The 14,872-nt window shown below is 45.8% G+C and overlaps 1 protein-coding gene and 1 long non-coding RNA gene across 3 annotated transcripts in view; both read left to right on the plus strand.

Moving 5' to 3' along the window:
- The first annotated feature begins 908 nt into the window (after positions 1-908).
- Positions 909-1,808, plus strand: LOC147418175 (uncharacterized). The gene is made up of 2 exons (XR_015187256.1): positions 909-1,486; positions 1,615-1,808. It is a non-coding gene; the product is annotated as an uncharacterized LOC147418175 (long non-coding RNA).
- A 61-nt stretch (positions 1,809-1,869) lies between these two features.
- LOC147418176 (uncharacterized) overlaps positions 1,870-14,872 on the plus strand; it is a 45,032-nt gene continuing 32,029 nt past the window's right edge. For both annotated transcript variants that reach the window (XM_086506695.1, XM_086506696.1), the window contains exons 1-2: positions 1,870-2,008; positions 2,092-2,424. The gene's annotated coding sequence lies outside the window, so the exon portion shown is untranslated. The remainder of the gene's footprint in view (positions 2,009-2,091; positions 2,425-14,872) is intronic.

Consider the following 14,872-nt stretch of genomic DNA (forward strand, 5'->3'; position numbering starts at 1 on the left):
TTGGGAGGGGATGTGCACCAAATCAAATGCGGTGTGAACTTATCCACGAGACGACGTGATCTATAAACTTAAACACACACATGTCTTTCAACATGTATGCGATAGAGAGTGGTTAGAGTCAATCACAAGGGCATGGGTTCAAACCCCGGATCCATATACGTCGAAATCTTTTGCATTCCCTAGACAATCCGACGGTCACGATCAACTGACGATCGTGAGCCGTTGATCCCACCTCCCAAAAGGAGGTGTCAAGTTGTCGCCCACAAGAGGCACACACAATAGCAATGCATGCTGTAAGGGGAGCCAAGCCCCGCCAGAGAAGGTCAAAACCAGTCACCAAATGCTTCTTGAAGGAAGGGGCTCCCCCACATGTCTAAGTTGCACGGGGTCTTTAATGACCCCCGAACGGTGGCCCGGTGGAACCAACGGCGTGGGTTGAAGGGCGGGAATCTCGAGGGCGACGGACGGCAACCAAAAAATCAGCACCAATTGCACGGGATGGGAATTGAACCAGGGCAAGTGTCGCAAAAGGTTGGTGCCCTAACCACACGCACGCATGCATTTGATTGACATGAAGAAAACAAAAACATATAATATAAACGAAAACAAAAACATATGCTTGGATGGTCAACTCGAACTAATCCAACGACGTTGAGCGGCTTTTTGATTTGCACATCCTCACGGGCTCCCCGATGGGCTTAACGATGCTGAGCGCAGTACCAATGGGATCAGCCCACTATTCTACCTAGGATGTTTGGGTTGCTATGTCAAACATGTAGTCCTCTGCTGCTATTGTTGCGAAAGGTTGGTGCCCTAACCACACGCACTCATACATGTGGTTGTCAAAATGGAGAAAAACAAAAACATACAAGATAAACGAAAAAGCTGAAAAGTAAACTAGGACCTAAAAAGTCAACTCACACAAATCCAACGACGCTGAGCCAGTGAGCGGCTTTTTAATTTGCACATCCTTACGGGCTCCCCGGTGGGCTTAATGATGCGGAGCGCAGTACCAGCGGGATCCGTCAGGTGAGCCCAGTATTCTACCTAGGTTGCTATGTCAAACATGATCGCTCATTTCAGTGAAAGACGTGCAGTCCGCGCCACACAACCTAGAAGAAGAGCGGATTGTGTATGTAGTATGCTCCTGCCTTTGTCAACCTGATCCCGTACAGGCTTAATGATGCTCAGCGCAGTACCAGCAGAATCCCTCAGGTGAGCCCACCACCTAGGATGTTTGGGTTGCTTTGTCAAACATGATCGCTCATTTCAGTGAAACACATTCAGTCCTCTGCTACGCCACACAACCTAGAAGAAGAGCGGAAGGATACCGTCTGTTCAAGAGATTTTAGAGTCTGGTGGGCTTGTGCTTCTGAGCACATTCTGCAATCAAACACAAAAGCACATTCTGCAATCAAAGGGCTTCGTAAGACAATGGTGCAAGCAACATGGCTGGGAAATGCATTTTACTTCTCTGAAACACATGGTGGGCATACATGGATGACTTGGTTAACCTTAGAGGTTTTTGGGCCCTAGTTGCCCTTAATGGCTATACAGCGTTGTAACATCTTCTTTTGGAAACATAGGTTTTAAGGGTTCATGTTTGTTTGGCAGTCATACTTTTCACAAGCAGAGACCTGACGCTTTTTGCGTGTGAAGCCCTCATGAAGTGCAACAATTTGGATGCCATCAGAAGTTTGTTTGTGTCGATTGGACTGCTTATACAATCTGTGCTGGTCCTTAAGAGCTGCATAGGCACTCGTAGTACAAAAGGTGACATTCGCTTCAGCAAGGAGGTGCAAGCTTAATGCGGCTCTGCACTCGACGGTTTAGATCTGGCACTGCCTTGATTGGTGCACAGAGGGTGGTGGCCTATGCACGCACAAAGGGGGGCCCTCAAGGTGCCCCACACGTGGAGACCATGCAGTTCAAAGTCCATGCATGGCTTAGTGAAGCGGTTGCCGCTGCTCCTTGAGGCAACATCTCTATGCAAGCACGTGCCCATAAGGTTTCAACCTATTAATCACTTTGGACTCTTAAAAAAAAATCCCAGTCATTTTACAAATGCTGTATCTTTTTGAATTGCCGCAGATGTACTAAAATTTGGTATTGTGCAATCCGGTTTCATCGCTTAAAGAAATCTACAAATGTGGCCCAGTAGTGAAGGGACCTCTATTTGCGGCTTTTTCCGTCAAAGATTAATCGCTTCGCTACATTAACAGCTTTGAATCAGTCAATTGCACCTCTGTGGAAGAAATTCAAGGCCAACGAAGGCTTTTCGTGGCAAGGATCAGAAGAAGAATTGATGCTATAATTGCCATCAGACTGGTCACTTCCATGGCATTAAAGATTTTCCAAAATGAAAAAAGGTTTTGACTACCTCCGCAACGGCAAAGACTTTGGTAAATACTAGTGACGAACTAGGTACTTTTTCTTTTTCTAAGTTAGAGATTTTTTATGTTAATGCACGTAGATGCCAAGGTTGTCTGGTCGATAAGACCGTGTTTGGCTCGCACTTCTCGTGTGGTACAGGATCTGAAGCTCAAGACCATTTTTGTAGACCAGCCCCATCAGCCTCTGAAGAAGACCACTGCCACTCTCCAAGATCCCACTTCGTTGATGCCTACTTTGCGATCTATTGTGTTCCTTGAGAGAGATGCTTGGGACAATTCCTTTTTGCAGTTTCTGTTATAGATATGAGCCACAGCCTCTCGAAATTTGTGTTTTGTTGCATGCATCGACAACCCATCCTTGTCGGTCTCTCTCTCCAAGCGGCATGATTGCCCTGGTGTTGGAGCTGCTTGCTGCCCCATCTTGTCACAACTTTCGAATCATTTTCAGCCTGCATTAACGCAAGATCGGTTGTGTTTTCAGCTTTTTATGGTTTGCGTTTCTGTAGCCAGCATCCAGCCCTTGATTCCTCTCACCTTGTGTGTGCAAATCAACCCCAGATCTATCCCTTGGAGGCCATCTGCAACCCACTTCGAGTCGCATCTCATTGCCTCATCAAATCAGCCCTTGAGGTGCTTCATTTTGAAGAGTTATCACGTCTATGTCACTCATTCGAGTAGAGTAGATTTTTGCATCGAGGTATTGTATCTGCGTGCTTTTCTTTTACACTGTTTAAAGGAAATGCCACATTGATAATAGTTTGGGGGGTTACTTGGAGGGTTTGTTGGGACCTCATTGGTGCGTCTTCTTCTCTCTTTCTCTCTCTCACGACACTAAGAATTCTCTGCTTCTTCTCTCTCTCTCTCTCTCTCTCTCTGAGTATCGCATGCTCTATAGTACATCTTCATCTCTTTGCCTAGATCTGCCTATCTACTTGAGAGATCTCTCTTCCCCCCCTATATCTCTCTTCATTTCGAGAAAGAAACCGTCAATAACCCAAAGTTGCATTCGTTAATGCAACAAAAGGATAAGGGATTGTGGAAGTGTGAATTCTTGATTCTATCTATTCTCCCAATTCCGTTGCATGTGACATTGGTATTAGAGCTTTGTTTTTGCTCTACTCCTGTGATCCTTGAAGTTCTTTTTCTTGTGTGTTTAAGTGTGTCTTTTAGTGTTTTGCCTAAGGATGAATTTCTCACTCCGGGAATGGTAGAACTTGCTTCTCTAATCCTTGAATTTTTTCTTTTCTTGTGTTTTTGAGTGTGTTACATTTTGCCTAAGGACACCTCTCTGACTTAGGGCAGGACCTGCCATTGCGCTTAGCACCATGCACCTTGAGCGTAGATAAGCAAACATTGTATAATGGGGGTTGCAGTTGTGGTGTCACGTGTGACTGCTACAGTCTAGCATCAGTCGTAGTTTAGTGTAGGACCTAGCATGGCACTTTGTGAGCCTCTAGCAAGACGTGCATGCCCAGGTAGGTCATAGTTGCATACCCTCTCTTGCAGAGGACAATCATTCGGTATATAGGCGTGTGAATGGTCCCTTAAGTCATTAGAAAATTTATTCGGGTTTTTTTTTTGGACAACCGAACTTTGAGGACGGCCAGCTTGTCTTTTTGGATCAAGGTAATTGTACGGTTCCAGATCTTGAGTGTTGCATCATACTTGTCGTGCCAATGAAAGCGCGAAGCAGAGGGTACCGGTAGGTGCGCATCGCGATGTAGTGCAGGATTGGGGTAAGAAGCAGGAGGCGCAGTGTAACAGAGAGAAAGCGCTAGGGATCGAAGTAGACAGAGAGAAGGCACGCTCGTTATGGGTAAACTCACTTAACTCAATAAGTGAGTTTTGGGTTTCCTTCTTTTCTTATAAGTGACTTAAAAAAAATGTGTCGAGGTTCCCAGGTTCAATGTGAACCTGAACAAAGTATAAAAATGTACAAAAAGGGGTTATTTAGGCCTTTAACCCAACAACCTCCCACTTAAAGGCATAAATGACGCCTTTAAGTTAACCAACTCCCAACAGTTGTATGCAATGCTCATGTTGAGCCTTAGCAAGACTCTTGGTGAGAACATCTGCAAGGTTATCCTGTGTATGGATCTTAGTGAAGGTGACTAGACCATCCTCCAATACCTGTCGTATGAAGTGGTACCGCACATCTATGTGTTTGGTATGCGCATGAAACATGGCATTTTTGGCTAAATAGATAGCACTTTGGCTATCACAACCCAAAACGGGTGTATGAGCAGGCATGCCAACTTGCCAAGTTCTTTTGTAAGTCTGCCCAACCAAATGGCCTCCTTTGAAGCCTTTGTGGCTGAAATATATGAAGCCTCAGTAGTACTCAATGCCAGCATTTTCTGCAACCTAGAACACCAAGAGACTGCACCACCAGCAATGGCAAATACATATCCAGTGGTAGATTTCCTGGTATCCATGTCACTGCCATGTCTACATCACAATATCCCTGCAACTTTAAGTCACTTTTGCCATAACAAATACACTTTGATTGTGTACCTTTTAAATATCTCAGAATGCACTTGACAGCTTTCCAATGCGCTTTGTCAGGATTCGACATGTATCGACTAACAACTCTCACTGCATAAGCAATGTCGGGACGAGTGGCAACCATAGCATACATAAGAGAACCACAAGCTGATGCATAAGGGATTCCCTTCATTCAATGCCACCTCATCCTTTGGGCAATCTGCTTTGCTAAGCTTAGTGTATGGAGGTAAAGGTACCCCAAGAGACTTAGCATCAGCCATATTAAATCTGTCAAGTACTTTTGCAATGTACCTTTCTTGAGATAAAAACAACAATTTCAGCTTTCTATCACTTTTAATACGCATGCCCAGAATATGCTCTGCATCACCCAAATCCTTCATAGCAAATGCAGAATTAGCTTACGTTTCAGAGCATCAAGACTAGTCTTATGTTTCTCGGCAAGCAGGATGTCATCAACATAGAGAACAAGTATGATGGGACTATCATCTTCATCCCTTTTCGTATACAAAATAATGATCTGCATGGCTGCGTTTAAAGCCTTGAGACAGCATAAAAGTGTCAAACTTCTTATACCACTGTCGTGATGATTGTCTCAAACCATAAAGAGCCCTTTTCAGTTTGCATACAAGTTCCTCACGTGTAGGAACTACAAAACCTTCAGGTTGTTTCATGTATATGTCCTCTTCAATGTCACCATGCAAAAACACTGTCTTTACATCCATTTGATTCAATTCCAAATCAAGCACCACAACGAGAGCAAAAAGGACACGTAAAGTTGTAAGCTTTACAATAGGGGAAAAGATTTCTTGAAAATCAATTCCTTCTTTTTGTGCATATCCTTTTGTAACCAATCTTGCCTTGTACGTGGGTTTTTCATCCACAATCTTAATCTTGTACACCCATTTGTTAGGAAGAGTCTTTCTCCCTTTAGGCAATGGCACAAGATCCCAATTATCATTTGCATACAAGGATTTCATTTCCTCTTCCATAGCAAGCTCCCACTTACTGCTTGACTCACATGACCTATCCTCTTTATAAGTAAGAGGTTCACCCTCATCTGTTAACATTACATGATGCAAAGAGGGATTAAATGAAACCGGCCTGTTTAATCCAAAAAGGGCGGTAGACTTTACTTTAAACCTTGATTTAGCTTTCACCCATTATTAGTCGTCTATTTTACCAGTACTTTCAAGACACAACAAAGGGGAGAGGGATACAGGTTGCTAGATTGCACCTGTATGAGTAGACGGACACCAGATTGGCCCCTAACTTAGGCGCCCCTTTCGGTATTTCTTTATTGTTCAAAAGAGGGAATAAACGCTGTGGTTCCTACAAGCTGCCCCGCACAAACTCGGCTGAATTTCCACTGTTCCAGCCCGATTTCAGCAGCATAACTGTACTCGAACCCTTCACAGTCAGTATTCCCACGCATTGACTGACTTTCCCGACGCATACGGGCACTTTGCAAAACCTGGCGAGAATCTGCAGCACGCTGAATTCTCTGTTTTCAGCCCTGAAAATGCGCCAGATCGCCTGTACAGCGGTCCCCTTGCGTCCCCGAACCTCCTGGGGGTATTAGGGTCCGTTTAGGGCCAAAACCCTAAACCTGCAAAAATACACAGCAGGCTGTAATTCGCTGTTTCGGGCTCCGTTTCGCGTGCCGGTCGCATCCTTAGCAAGTCCTCGAGCTCCCGCACCTGTAGGGCTACTTGCCCTTTGAATCGGACGAGATTTCTGGCGTGAAACCTCTCCGAATTCACCTGTACCTGCGGGGGGATTAGCTGCTAGCTAATCCAGTACCTGTGCAAGAGGCTCTTGCCTCGGCAATCGCGCATGAACCCACACAACTGTACATTGGTCAAATGAAGAGCCCACTAGAGGGGCATAACATACTGCCAAAGGGGAGAGAGAGGGCAGTGCGTAGCGTGCAGGGCATCACTCCTGGCACCGCACTGTGCATAAGAGGGAAAGCAAGCACTCCATAGCTCTTAACCTGTGACAAAATCAGCAAATGAGCCCTTCTTCCCTTCAAATTCAGCGCCAACTCCTTCTTGCATTGGAAACTGCACCAGAATGTGCCACTTGGCACATTTACAAGCATTTTCCCGTTTCGGGGTTGCCGCCTAAAAATATCCCAACCGGTTGCCCAGTTGACTTCACGGCAGAGTAAGAAAATGTTCCCTTTGTCATTCCGGAGGTAATGACGCCAACACATTTTCAGGTCCCAAAATAGCAGTTCCCTAAATTTTAGGAGATGCTGCCATTATATCTTTCTAGGTCATCCGACCCTCTTTGTACACTGTGGCCACATCCAAAACTGAAATGTAGCCTCTGTAGCAAAGGATTCCACTTTGGCTAGTCAATGACCCCACTTGGCTAACCATAGTCCTTGTCCAACCTTAGTGCTCTCTTGCCCTCAGGCCTTGACTCCCTCTGGACAGTTCCACACTAGCTATGCAATGCAGGGCAGTTAGATTTCCCGAGGGGTGTTTCCAAAAAGTGAAAGTAAATAGATAATAAGAAAGAAATCAACAAAAAGGATAGATAGTAGTCACACGTTGGTGACATTAAATCTCTGCGGTTGCCTTCTCAAACGAGTTGACCTGTGTATCCAATGATCTACATTCTCAGGTAACAGTTCTACATCATAAGGCAACTCATTTTCAGCTCTATCATGCTGCTGAAAATCATTTTCAGCCAATTCAGGTGGCTGTCCATCCTCATTAGGAGCATCAATATCATGTCCTACATCTCGGCTGTGAATTACCTTTCTAAACTTTGGTAACCACACTCTATAGCCCATTTCACCTTCTTCCCCATAACCTAGGAAGACTTCCTTAATGGACTTCATATTAAGCTTTGTTCTCAAGTCATTACATACATGAACGAAAGCTTCGCAGCCAAATACTCTCAAATGATCATAAGAGGCAGGTTTGCCATACCAAACCTCCTCTGGAATGTCATTTTTCAGCGTACTATTTGGAGAGCAATTGCAAATATGAACTGGAGTTTTCAATGCCTCCCCCCAAAACTCTTGGGAAAGATTAGCGGTGGACAACATGCAATGCACTCTCTCGCATAAGTACGATTATACCTCTCAGCCACACCATTAGAAGACGGATTATAAGGGACTGTCAACTCCCTTTTAATCTCATTTTCATCACAAAAACGTTGAAATTCAGCAGATACATAATCTCCTCCATTTTCAGATCTGAGACATTTAAGCTTAGTACTCTTTTGCGTAGTGACAAAAGCATGAAACTTCTTAAAAGCATTAAAAGTCTCACTCTTACTTTTCAACAAATGCACCCATCCTTTCCTAGTACAGTCATCAATGAATGTAATAAAATACAATGCACCACCAAAAGACTCAAACAGACATAGTGCATACATCGGAGTGAATAAGATTAAGAGGATTAGATTTGCGAGAGATACCAGAGTAATATGAAGATTTCTTTTGCTTTCCATAAAGACGATCGCTACAAAAATCCAAGTTTTTGCCTTTACATCAACCCTCTTTAGAGAGGAAAGCACATCAATACCCTTTTGGCTCATATGGCCAAGTCTCTTATGCCACAATTCCGTGTGTGAAGCAACTTCAGCAACAACAAGAAACTTGCCAGGCAAAGCTTTGCATCGAAGATAGTACAAAGTACCTCTTTTAGACCCTTTTGCAACAAGCATAGAGCCCTTAAGCAACTTCCATGAACCCCCAACAAAGATGATAGTATAACCATGTGCATCTAACTGGCCAACAGATAGCAAACTTTTCTTAATGCAGTGAGGGCACACTTTTTTCGAGTGCCAGGACATGAGGTGAGATTTTGCACCAACATAACCATCGAGAAGAGGAAGGAGCTCGAGGAAAAGGATCGGCAATTCAACCATAAAGCCAAGCCCGCACGCAAAGGTATTGATCCAAAGACCCTCATTTTCCCTTCTTCCTCTCTACCCGGTTTAGGTGCCGGCGTATCTTCATCGGGTCCGATTTGTCGTCAAAGGATCCATGCCACCTCTTGGGACCCAAAGCAGAAGGAAGAGGTGGATGCGGCCATGGCCGGATTCTTCATTCACGACCCTATCCCATTTGTCGCGGCAAGGTATGTTTTATGATTATCAATCTTCTCTCTCATTTTTCCGTTATCGTCGTTTTCGCCTTTTTGATACTAACCTCTTCTATGTTTGATCGAAATAGGTCGGAGTATTGGAAAGTCATGGTGATAGGAGAGTGTGGCACCAACTATGTGCCGCTATCTTCAGAGGCTCTCTGAACCACTTTGCTCGATCGAGAGAAGGCTATGGTGGAGCAAGCAACTCTCAATATTCAGCGTCTTTGGGCAAAACATGGCGTTTCCCTCATTGCCGACGGGTGGAGCGATACAAGGAAGAGATCTATCCATCGTCTCGTCGCATACTCGAGTGGAGAGATGTACTTGTGCACTCTCATGATGCCACCGAGAGTGGCAAGTCTGCCGATGTCCTTTCTGCAGAGTGGACAGCGGCCATAGAAACGATCGGTGAGCAACACGTGGTGGCCTTTGTCACAGATGGGCAGGCATCAAACAAGGCAGCGGCAGCTATTATAGAGGGTCACTATCCGCATGTGACTGTGCTTTTGCATGGCACACTGCTTGAACAACCTTCTAAAAGACATCGGCAAGCTAGACTGGATCGCTCCAGTCATTGCTGATGCAGTGAAGATTGTTACTTTCATCAACAATCACAACTTGGTTCGGAGCGAGTACCTCAAGAGGTCGGGTGGCAAGGTGCTTCGAAAGTATTCAGACACCCGCTTCGCATTCAACTTTCTTCTTGTGCGCAGGCTGTCTGAATGTCAAAATGCGGTCCGGCAGGTCTTAATCAGTGACGAGTTCACCACCTTTCCCTATACACAAACAGTTGGAGGGATTTTGTGCAAGGATAAGGCAGAGGATCTTGAGTTTTGGAAGGAGCTCAAGAGTCTAGACGCACAAGTAAAACCGGTGGTTCATTTGCTTCAAGTTCTGGATGGCATGGATCCTTGCATTGACAAGATTTATGAGGCAATGGACCGCATGATTGAGCAGCTTGCACAACTTGAGCCGAAAGTAGAGCGATTATGAGGAGATCCATGCGCTTTGCAGCTCGAGGTGGAGTTCATATACCTCTCCTTTACACGGGGCAACATACATGGTGGATCCAGAGTTCCAAGGTGCAGGGCAAGAGACAGATAGAGAAGTCACGAACCAATTTATAGAGATCTTAAACAAGATGGTTCTAGACAGAGATGGGGACGCATTGTCATGAAACAGTACAGAGAGATGCGGGGGTCGTTTGGCAGTCCAGATGCTCAGATTGATCACAGGAAGATAGGTTCAGTGCTATGGTGGGAGGACTATGGCTATGATGGCCCTAAGCTTTAGAGATTGGCGATCCGTATTCTCAGCCAGTCAGTTAGTACCTCATGCTTGGAGCAATTGTGTACCTTTAGCCACATTGCTTCCAAGAAGAGGAATCAGCTTGGGGTGGAGAAGGCTAATGATCTTGTTTTTGTCAGCGCAAATTTGGAAATGCTTTGCAAGAGTACATACAAACATACAGATCCTTTTACACAGTGGGAGATGGAGCAAGAGGCTCCTCAGGCAGGTGGAGATGCACATCCACCAACACCAGGTACTTCATCCGTGGCTGAGATCGAGCCGGGCCTAGAGCTCGATGATGAGGAATGGGAGGATGTGCATGATTTATAGCCGGCTACTACGAATTGGGAGGCCTCTCAGGCTAGTGGCTCTTGAGTCTTGAGTCTCGAGGCTCGAGCGTTGCGACTTTAGGACTTCCATTATTGTTACCTTTTTGTATGGCTGCTTGAGCCTTGCCCTCTTTGACATTTGTAGCTACTAGCATCTTTATGGTATTTGTCACCTTCAGTCTTTTAATATTGTGGTCACTGGTTTGGCTCCCTTGTAGTCTCGACTCTCATTATGGTATGTCACCTTTGGTTTTTTTGTAGCGCCTTTGCGGGCCTTGTTAGCCATAATTAAGCGAAAAGTGTTATCTCTGACTTCTACTCTTGCAATTATCTGAGAGCTCTAATCTATGATTACATATGTTATTGACAATTGTGTATGGGTATTGCGTTTGTTCAATGTTGTGTATGTGCTATGTACTCTGGGTGCTGCACATCCCAATCAAGTCATAATAAGGTTGAATGGTCTTCGAATCGTGGTATTAGAGTCAAAGGACTCTAGTACTACTTGTATTCAAACACATAACGCTAAAAAAAACATTATTTGGATGTGTTTTTAGCCTCCCGTTCCGCGCCGTTCCCGTTTCGGACCCATTTCCGTTCCCCCGTTCTACAGGGAGGCCCCTCACCGTTCCCGTTCCGCGTTCCGGGTAACTTTGAGAAAAAGACATGACTGGAGTACCATTTTGCTTGAGATTTCGCCAATCTTCCTTTAATCGCGCTAGGACTGAGGTGGCAAGAACCACGTGTTGAGCTTGTCTTGGAAGTCAGCCCAATTGAAAGAAAGGGGCATGCCGTCTGCGGCCAATTGCTCCTCTTGCCACGCTTGATATTAATTAATGGCATCACCGGCAAGATACATGGCTGTCGTCAAAATTTTGCTATTCCTTGTCTTCTTAGTTGTCGCAAAATAAGCATTAAATTGATACAACCAAGAATGGATAGCATTAGCATCCATCTTACCGTCATACTTACTGAATGTCAACTTCTCCATGCCGGGGTTGTTGGAATCCGCTTCTCGACTACTTGATGATTCGCCCATGACCTTGAGTCGCTCGGACTTCGAGGTGAGAACCTGTAGGACCAACTCTTGCATGCGTTGATCTCTTTGTGCCTCACGTTGTAACTCCAAGGCCGCTTGTCTATCTTCGGCCGCCAAGTGCTCACGCTCACGCTCACGCTCACGCTCACGCTCACGCTCACGCTCACGCTCACGCTCACGCTCACGCTCACGCTCACGCTCACGCTCACGCTCACGCTCACGCTCACGCTCACGCTCCAAGGCTATCCTTCTGTCTTCGGCCGCCAAACGCGCTTGCTCGCGCTCATGCTCCAAGGCTAACCGTCTTTCTTCGCACTTGCGTTTCCATTTTGCCTTTCTTTCTTCGCGCTCGCGATCGAATTCTGCCTTTCTTTCTTCGCACTCGCGCTCCAAGGTGGCGCATTGCGCTTCCTATTGTAACATCATGTCCATCATCGTCTTGACCAAAGCCTCCATAGGATTTGGTGCAATCCTTGGCGTAGATGGGGAAGGGGGAGGGTTGGAAAAACCTTCTGGTGGGGAAAATTCTTCTTCGCCACCTCCATGCGAAGTATCCATTCTGCTTCAGGTGACGACCATACACTGAAGTCGTGAGTTCTTAAGTCCACGAGAAACTTGGGTTCTTGTGGTTCTGGGGTTCTTGAGTTCTTGAGGTTCTTGAGGCTCTTCTTTAGCTTGCAATCTGTGTTTGAGAAGGAACTTCTCTTACCCGAGCTCTACTCTTTCCCGTGGGCGCACCCCTTGGCGGCCTTACGCTCACACCAAGGTTACTTTTTCCCACCTCACGTCGATTGGCCGGCCGCTAAGTGCATGGTCCGCTCTCAATGAGTGAAAAGAGGAACAAGGGGAGGTTGGACAAGCCTTTTTTCTCTTAGGTTTCCTGTCACTCTTCAAAACACGATTATGAATCGACACGCCAAAGTGGACTTGGGTTATGTGCGACCGCAACAAGCAAAAATTTTATGTGGTTCTTTCCTTGAGTGATATAGAAACTCTGCCAAAGCTCTGATACCAATGTAAGGTGCAACGAAAGTGAATGTTGAACTTTGCTCAAGATGAGTGCTCCGAACCGTGCTCAAGGGTTCCTTTACTTATGGAAGGGAGAGCCTTCCGTTCCTATAGTAAGAGAGTGCAAATGGTCACAAACAAAGTGGTAAACACTGTGAATGAAGTTGTTGAGACTGAGAGATAGAGAGAGAAGAATACGACACCAGAATGTTGTCAAACCCTCCTCTAAGGGCTCCACTCTCTATGGTGGGAGAGGTCTATGCTATTTATTGCACAATCCTCGTACAATGGTCTAAATGCAATGGTCTTGCCAACGATGTCGACGATGATGAGGACGACGACGAGAGGGGCTGAAAATTGAAAACGCTAGGGGCTGAAATTTGCAAATCTTGTATCTGTTGAATTCTGACTCTATGTCGGTGACGATGGCGATGACGACGATGTGACGACGATGCGCTGAAAACGCAGATGCTGAAATCTACGAATAGTGGGCTGAATTTGCAATCGCTGGTCGATCTGACCGTGCGGCGAGGATCTGCCGTGGGAAGGTGAGACCTACGAGGTTTGGGGGACTGCGGTACGGAATCAAGTGCTGGAAACTGAAAACGCTGATGCAAATGGGGGATCTGTGACCGGGAATCTGCAAACGTTGATGGTAATCTGCAAATGCAAAAACGCTAGGCTGATCTGCTGCAAAAACCGCTAGGGAATCTGTTGTCGCCAGGCTGACCTGCAACTTGCAAAACACTGGGGCTGATCTGCAAATGCTGAAAATGCTAGGATGTTCTTGATGGCTAAAAACCAGGGTGGTCTCGTACGGTCACGTACGTTTTGTCCACGTACGAAGACGTACGGTACTCATCGAACTACAAAATTTTATGTCGTACGACATGGTTATGTATGTTCAAAAAATAAAACATGCAATTCTTAACCCTAGATTTTACACTTGGGACAATTAGACAATTGGTTATCACAGTGGGGATGTCGTGGTATTTAGTCAATACTATGCAGGATGGAACTGATGGTTATATTGTCTTGTGGGTGACTACCATGGGTCTATACCTTGCACTTTCCTTTAAGGGTGAATCTGGGCTTATCCTGGATTCATTGAGCCATTGAGCAATCTCTCATGACTCATGAGAGAGCTTGAGAATGACTCGTGAGCTTGAGCCTTGAGTTGGAACATAATGGAGAAGAACAGAAAGAGGGCATCCATATATAGATTTAGAGTGTAGATACTTGCCCTTGAACAAGAGAGAGTTAGACGAGAGAGAGAGAGAGAGAGAGAGAGAGAGAGAGAGAGAGAGAGAGAGAGAGAGAGAGAGAGAGAGAGAGAGAGAGGAGCCTAATGGAATCCAAGGTGAAGGACCAAAGCAATGAGAGAGAGGGAGAGGGAGAGGGAGAGAGAGGAGTCTAATGGAATCCAAAGCAATGTGTGTGTGTGTGTGTGTGTGTGTGAGAGAGAGAGAGAGAGAGAGAGAGAGAGAGAGAGAGAGAGAGAGAGAGAGAGAGAGAGAGAGAGAGAGAGAGGAGGCTCAGGGCATGTGGGAGGTGGGGCGGGGGATCCTAGGCTAGGTGGGAGGGATCCCATGCCAAAAGGTAACCCAAAAACCTCCCAAAAAAAAGCACAGTCAACGGACTAAAAAACCGATCAAACGTACTAAAAAACCACCGGACGCAACGGACGCCTTGACCGGACGGGACGCCACCGGACGCCACCGTACGCCTCGTTCCGTCCGACGGACGAGAACAACCCTGCTAAAAACTCTAGGTTGTTCCGTCGGGGATCTTGCTGAGGAGGTGCACTGCCAGACACTTCGTCCCTGCTGCCTCTTCTGCCAGAAAGTGCTAGCGCTAGTTTTCTTATATATATCCTTAGCCAAATTGCCTTACCCAGTTTTCCAACAAAGTCACTTAATAATAATAAGTGAAAATGGCTAAAACAGGGAAAATAGGTTCTGTGCACTGTAAAATGCTCCTGATGGGTACTGACTGTAATCTGATGATCATGCTGTGTGCAACCAGAGGAAATGCAACTACTCTAAGTGTCTGGACATGCACGGTCTACGAACAAACTCACAAAGGTGCCAGAACACTTCCTAAGCTAACTGAAGTTAGATGTGCACGTGACGCTGTAATTCTTTGTTTTGCACTCCGATTCGCGTGCCGATCAGTCATGTGGGTAGCCCTCAAGCTCCT

Source organism: Adiantum capillus-veneris, chromosome 30, assembly GCF_014529385.1.
Source record: "Adiantum capillus-veneris isolate H3 chromosome 30, ASM1452938v2, whole genome shotgun sequence".
Classification (NCBI taxonomy): Eukaryota; Viridiplantae; Streptophyta; class Polypodiopsida; order Polypodiales; family Pteridaceae; genus Adiantum; species Adiantum capillus-veneris.